An 8,252-nucleotide genomic window follows, 5' to 3' on the forward strand; every position below is an offset into this window, starting at 1 on the left:
GTTCGTTCATTCATTCGGATTAAAGTATCGGTGAAATAAAGACAGATAATGCCTTATTTAGAGGCTGCATCGTTTAAGCCCCGTTCACTCCATTATGTGGATATACGCTGATCGCAAGTTATCTAAATATCTTCCGATGGACGCCGATTTTCACCAAACTGCTCTGGGTGAGTAGATAAACATATTTCATGCCAGAATAAGGTCTAGATACCGGAGTTCCCGTTTAATATCCCACATTGTCCCACACAAACATAGTCTTTGTCCCACATCTGGTGAATTGGAATCCAGTCACCCTTGGTACAACATATAGCTCATAGTTAGAAATAATAGCTAAAATCATTTAAGATTATTAGTAAATCACTATATTGGTTATGACTGCCAATAACATTTTTTTTATTTGTTTTGCTCTATCTTTCATTTTGTTAAATTTTAGCCTGTTCTTATTTCTTCTTTAAGAGCTGACTCCAAAATAGAAATACACTGTAACAGCAGACAAAGGAAATTAAAGGTTAAATTCAGAGAAACCACTGAACACAATCCCAGCATTTTAAATAAGATAACAGTGGTGATAGTTTCAACATTCTATATATATTTTCTTTCGGCTCCAGGAAGAAAACTCAATGAAAGTGAAGGTAAAAAAAAAAACTAAAAAAAAACACTAAAACAATTGAGTGATAGTGTGAACATGGCGGAGTGAATCCAATTTTGTGAATTTGCATTTCACTCTATAGAGTGACATCTTATCAGATTCTTTCTGACCAGCCCCAGTCAAGAGAAAATGACTTCAGAGCAGTCTGGGTCTAGTCTAATTTCCTATTGTCACAAGACTTTAGGGGACGTACCTTTCAAAACACTCTAGTTGTGTTCCTTATTTCCACGACTACAGATAAAGGTCAGTTGACGACCAGTTATCTATAGTGGAACATTAAGTTTGTCCTCATTTGAACCACGTAAAAAAGAATAATAATTTTAAAATCCTTCCCTCTTCGTACAATCACAGGGAACATCTGTTCAATGTGTTCAGTGGAAACAAATTAATAAATTCTAAGTTGGTGTGCCCCTCACATCCAAGAAAAATGAGTTTAGAATATTCAAGCTTTTATTAGACTTGCCCAGCAAAGCTTTTTCTTCACTGGTATCTTTACCATGCTGAGATACATTTTTGAAAACTAACTTGATCAATTAACTGTTTTTCTTTTTTACTTTAATATATGATGCATACACGGAGTACATTCAGTGGCTGCACTACTTGTTGTCTGGCTGTTTATATGTGTATTTCAAGTATTTCAAACTTGGATTTGCAGGACTTAATTTGATCCCAAAGGGATATACACTATTAGCCAATATGTAAAAGTCAGTCTAGAAACTAATTAAAGCACGTAAGTCACTCCTTTATGGTGAATGGTGAGGGACTATGATACTGCAACTTTAAGAAATAAAGAAATGTGTCCTACATTTTTAATTAAAGTGTATGTGGAGGGAAATTTATCAACCCTTGAGTGCACATCTACCTTTGATTAATTAGTGGGCTCTTAGCTTTTGCAGTAATTGGAATGTTTAGCTTTTGCATGGTTGGAAATGTTTGCTACGTTACTAAACTTGAACAAACACTAACAGACTGCGTGGGAGTGGAATGTTTTTCTTTTTGATTAAATGATATTCAGCATCAGGATCATGCAGCAGGACATGGGCAGGACTCGACCGATTTAAATTTTGTGAGGTGATGTTAGAAACTGAACTGTATCATCAAGGTAATCACTTTCTCTTGCACTTTATGCACATTGATTGTTTGGTTGTTCAAGTTAGAATATTATGGTACATTATAATACTAACAATATTGACACAAAAGCACACAGGAGGTAAGAAAACCTTTGCAAACATTAAATATTTGAATTGGAGATTCAACAGTGAATGTCTGAAATAAGGATCAGCTGCCATTGAAACCCAATTATACAGCAAACTAAGGGTACCGGATATCAAGTTCAAAAGAAAATCCTTGTCCTGTTGCCAAATTTTTGTGGTGAGGCTTGGCACATCTCCCTGTCTTCACTGATTACTGCTGTTGCAAATATTAAATATTTCCAAGGAATGACAAGCATTGTGATAAATATAGTTAAATCTAAAGTGTAAACTTTCAGCAGTGAAAAATGTCTGTTTTGATGTAGATGACAATAAATGTGTGTGTGTGTGTGTGCATGTTTGTTCAAGCATGTTGACTGTGCTGCCTCTGCATAAAGCCCTTCTCTGGAATGGAAAGGTCTCGGGGCTTCCAGTCAATCTGACAAGTATTCCTTTGTGTTTTTGTGTGTCTGTGCGTGTTCACTGGTATGACTGGGTTTTTTTTAGCTGGATGAGCAACCTCTGAAGAAACCAGCTCCTGAATCTGAATGTCAACAATGCTCCATTCTATTTTAAAGACATTGTGTAGACTCCCACATCCACCTTCTCATTGGCGTGCTTGGGCATATTTAGTGTTTAAGGTGAATCTGAGAAAGCAGTGTATTGCCAAGTTCTGGATCAGTAAGAACTGTATACAGTTTGTACTTTTCAAATATATAATCAAACAAATAGACAAGTTTGATTTTTGTACTTTATTTTATACATTGGTTAAATGATCTAATTCAAGTGTCTTTGTTTGCAGTTAAATTTTTAAAAACCCATGATGCCTGCCAATAAAAACTAAATAAAACATTACAATGTGTACAGTAATAGATGTCTGTTCAACTTCAGAGTGAATCTATTGCTCTGCTCATTTTTTCAGTTCTAAATGTGGTAATATTACAGCTGCTTTGTTGTAGTTTTCGATGCCTGTGTCTAATCTGTCACAATTTGTGGAAAGAGCGGATCGGAGTACAAATAGTGTTTAGACACCACAGTTGGCAGATGATCCTGAAAGTTTATTTTCACCAAAAACAGAGAGAACGCTGAGAAATAGAAGCAGCACATACATGGATATAAAACATGACAATGAATCGACAACAGAAAGCCAGGAGTCTATACACTGAAGGAGTGATGAAACGTGTGAGTTTAATCAGTCATTTAAACCAGGTGTAACACAGAAGGGCGTAAAATTCAATTAACCAACCAAAGGGGAAGTTCTTACAAAATAAAACGGAAAATAACCAAAAACCAACAACGAATACCAGAGCAAAGGAAAATTCAAAACTCATGGATCGTGACATAATCTTCTGCATGGTCCACACTTTGTCGAGTGTTAACTGAGTTAAAGGAAGCTCGGCTCAGCCTCTGATCAGTGATTATCATATAAGAAAAAGAAGCCTTGCTTCGTTCTAATTGGAACATGAATACCCTTAAACATATAAACACAAACATGAGAAGACACACCTTGCCATGTTTCCATACCATAACCTGTTTTGCATGTATCCACCTATGGATGCAAGAGGATTTCACTTGAAGAAAGAAGTTCTGCTCGAGCTCCTCTGATTTCACACCTGACCTGTGTTTGGACAGGTGGCCAAGGCTGTCAGCACAGGAAATGCTTCACTTGTTTGAATTTTCTCTTTTTGCCCCATATGTCATTTAAAGAGATGGTGAGGATGTGGCAGAGAAAGCAAAGGGAAAGAAAAAGAGGTTTGGCGATTGGTCTTTGGGCAAGCCCGTTTATGGGGTCCTATTCTTTTGCCATAATTCTTTATTTAAATATTTGCACTTTTACTTTGTATACTGGGAGGTACTGCCTGGCATTTCTGCACACTCAAAGTGCTAAAGTGTAATTTAGCGCATTTATTTGTGCCACGTTTATATGCAACTTGATTTGATGTTTTCTCAAAGCCTGGTGCACTTCTTGGATAGACATAAGCCATCATTAGGGGATTTGCCCTGATATAATCCATCCATCCATTTTCCTGACCCTACCACAGGGCCAACACACAGACACCCAATCCTGCACAGTCACATTCATTCTTATGGTCAATTTAGGATTACCAATTGTTTTTAGATAAAAGGAGGAAGACGGCATATCTGGAGAGAAACCACACATGCAGTGTTCACAGCACAGACAGATAGGGAGCTGAGATTTGAACCAGGAACATTCTTGCTTTTAGATGAGAGCATTAACCACCACACCACTGGGCAGCCTGACCCACTGTTTCTCACTTTCACTTGCAATTTAATGCAATTTTTATAAACTAGGCTGCAGGTTCAGACACAATTTTTGTTTTTCATTCAGTGTTTAGTGAACTCACACTTGTCACTTTCTGGTGTAACGTGAATTAAACTCTGCCTCAGTATTTGTTGTTTAGACCTGGTCAATACAACAGAGCCAAGATAAAGCGGGCAGTATCGCACTCCTGAGGAGGAGCAATACAGTGAAGATGAAATATGAATGTACAGAAGCAGCAAGAAAGTGAAAGACCCTGCGATAGTACAAGGGTTTGGACATGAGAGGGAGAGTTTTAAAGGAGTGTGTCAGGAAGAGGGAAGAGCCAAAGGTTTTTTCCTTCTTTTTCTTTTATGTGTGTGTGTGTGTGTGTATGAATGTGTTATTGGGAAACCAGCTGGAGGTAGAGCGAGGGCTTGATTCTTTCAAGCTGTGCCAGCTGGTGCACCTGTTTCAACTGTTTAAAAACTCACTTACTAAGATGCATTTATGTCACGAGATCTAGTGTCCTGGCAAGCGAACACTGTCTACATGTACATACTGAGCTTCAAGTTAAGATAGTCAAACCTAATGCCTCCAAGCAGAAAATGTCACCAAGTTGGATAGAAATTCTCATCACTCAGTAACAGCAATACCTCACAACATCAAAAATGAGTCTGTTTGAGTTTGTTAAAAATTAGTCATTAGCCTGGATTCCAAGGGAATCAAAACAGTTTTTATTTTCTACATTCTTTGACAGAAACAGAAAATGGTGAGAGACTTTAATCCTTTTACAGTTATAATTATATGCTATTCTCACTGGTAATAGCAGATTGTCTTAAATAAATGCATGCTTATCAATGTTAATTTTCCTTTTTCGACTTGTTGGCTTGAATGTTATTTTAACCGCACCACCTGCAGCCTATGACTGTTTCATGTTTTTCCTCATCAGTTGCCTGAATTAGTTGACCTATGTAGAAGTATGTTTCTGTGCATCATGCTAATGCTTGTTTTTGTATGCTTTAACAGACTTTATATGCAGAGGTGGGTGAGTGTGTAGGGGTTTTAAATATGTGCGAGTCAATGTAGGCAACGGTATGTCTGCTTTAACATCCTCTGTGTATTCCACCAGCTCGTCATCAGATTGTTATGTGACTGGTGTAGCCAAATTATATATTGCCGGCACACAAGGCACCAACAATATATATTTATAGCGGACACACGTAGCGTGATGTGATAAGAAATCAGGATTTATCTGAAAGTTCTCATTATCTGAATAAGCCTTATTTAACCTCGTTTTAGGGCACCACCTTCAATCGAAGGAAAAAGACAGAATCTTACGATTCTGGTATGTTAAATTAATAATCAATGATTAATTAATAACTAATAAATTCCAGTCTTATATAGTCGCTACTCGTGAATTCTCGTTGTGTTGGACTCACACTTACGTAAAGAACACATACACAAAAGCCGGTTGATTTTATATATATATATGAACTATTTATTAAAATGACATGACCAAAGACAGGAACCTTAAGACAACAGGAGAAATGCTTTGAATATGGATGATTATATAAGAAACACTTAGTGAATTGAAAAGAACTAAGGGGAGGGGATGAATGGATACCGGAATCATTCAAATAGTCTAGGTTTGTTACTATTTGACTTCAAAGGCTATCAACTTGGGTTAGTTTATCATTTTAACAGCGAATTCTCTCGACACCCACCGCATACCGTCTGAAATGTAAGAACAGGGCAGATCTTACGGTCAGGTCAGCTCCAAACCACAGGTAATCGTCAGCGGGTCCCACTGGGTCTCTCTCTCGGTTCCGCGTCTCGTTGCCTTCGTTGTGGTTGACTTTCAGGGACTGGACCGGTCGCTTTCCTGGGTTCCTTCTGGTAGCTTGAAGACGAACGGGTGGTGTGTCGGAATTCACGCAAATAATGATAAAACTGTCCAAGGGTCGAGTTGGTTTTGGTTGCTGACCAACTCTGATGAGGTGAACTTAAATTCACAAAAGATTGACAAAAAGGTTGACAAGCTGAACGCTGGCTCCTTTTTCTGATCAAAAAAATAGGTGAGGAGGCTGCAGCAGCAGAGTTTAAAACGTGCTATAGAGAGGAGACAGAATGACGGATGAACAAAAATCCAAAACGTATCTTTCTACTACATTCTTCTCTTTCTGTCTTTGTTCGGACCTTCTTCTTCCATCTCATCTTCCTCTCCTGCCATTTCCAAAGACTCTCCGCCAGACTCTCATTCCATCAGTTAGAGCTCTCTGCTCTTCATCTTCTCTACTGATCTGGACCTTCAATATACTCTTTCAATATTCCGTCCATATCCTATTCAAGATCTTATGCGAACTGGGCAAAACTCTGACTTTTCCTCGCGGTTTCCGGAGTTTGATTCACGGAGGCGGGGCATGACGTAGGCCTACGCTACACTTTCAGCCCATGGTATGCCTGAAACTGTTGTGACGTCTGCCTGGACGTATTTTGTAAGGCGACCTGCAAAGAGGTTTGCGTCAAAGGAATTCGACTCCTGCATTCCTCCGTCTCATAAACATTTGTTCAGAGGATTCTAAAACGACATAACTTGTTAAGATATAAAGGGTAAAGATATAGCATAAACTTAGGATATAAAGACATCAAAAACAACATAACATAACACAACAAAACATAAAATGATGGTTATGAGTCTCAAAATTCAGATGGATATCTGTAAAGTTATGACGTATGAATAACGAACCAACCAATGTTATTTTCCTGTGTTAAACACAGAATACAATAAGAAACAGCTGATTATTGGTTAATAGTTGCATTATTCCATATAAATGTCACATGTCATATGCAAATTGTTGACTTACTTTTGGGTTTAACTATTCAGTACTATGAACCACTCGGGGGCAATGTGGCTCCATAAGCTGATTAGTAATTTTCCAAAATCATAATATCTTCTGTATCGTTCCACGTACGATCATGAAAAAGATATTAAAATGCAGCTTGTGATATCACTGAGAACATGAAAGAACTTGTACAAAGATACAAAGCACATTTATTACAGTTTCAAGATTCAGCTAAAAGTGATTCTGGGTGAGATCCTTTTGAGAGGTCCATGCTGCGACTGTCTCTGTTTTGAGTCAGAGTCAGGGCAAACTGTCACCATTGTTTACTTTGAACCATATAGGGTCGTAAGGGTCCTGTTCTGGTTTTCCCCAATACTCTCCTGAGAGGGTCCGTTGTTTGTTCAGCTTAGTTAGCACTAAGCTATTGATGCATTTATCTAAATTTATGGCACAGGTCTGTGGAAAGAGGGGCTGAGAAAACTCCCCCAAAATGCTTTTGTGGGCAAAGGTGGTTGTAAATTTCTCTTCTTTGATGTAGAATCCCCCATCTGGTATTTCCATACTGACCATCCCCACAAAAGAATGTTGCCGTCATTTAAAATCTTAAGTTTGTATTAAATTCCACACTTGAGTTCGCTACACTAGAGCACAGTATTTAGTTATAACCTTGTGATTTCCATAGCATAAAATTGTTAATTGAATATAACTCTAAACTACAAAAAAGGAATTCTTACACTGGAGCATATTTTCGGTTGTAAACATTAGGCCATTAGACATTAAATCCATACACTGTTCAATAAATAAGGAAATTCAAGTCTGTGTGTAAATGTATTTGTTTTTATTTTAACGTTTTAAAGTTATGTACTCCAGTTTCCATGTACCGTTAGGCATGTCCAACAGAAGTGAACAGAATGTGTCCCAAAAAGTTTTATCTGGATTCTGTCAGTGGCTGCTGCCAAATTACATAGCACTGCTTCTTCACATAAGTCTCCAAAATAACTTTTCCATTTCACATACTGTGCTATATATCTGAAATTTATGTAAGCAGACACACAATGAGTTTGATGATTTATGAGGATTAAGTTTAACCCTAACCCTGGAACTTGAGGCAAATGCTGTATCGTCTAATTTCCACAAGCTGTCTTATTGAGTGCACAGAATAGCCTACCAAATTAAAATGATTTCCCAGAGTCATAATTGTTGATAAACTGGACATATTTCTCATTCCATGTGACATGGAGATATCATGGCATGTTAGGGACTGTGAAGAAGCATGAGTGACACTCCATATCCACAGATCCATTGGT

Source organism: Leuresthes tenuis, unplaced genomic scaffold (genome assembly GCF_036924035.1).
Source record: "Leuresthes tenuis unplaced genomic scaffold, fLeuTen1.0.hap1 SCAF_21, whole genome shotgun sequence".
Lineage (NCBI taxonomy): Eukaryota > Metazoa > Chordata > Actinopteri > Atheriniformes > Atherinopsidae > Leuresthes > Leuresthes tenuis.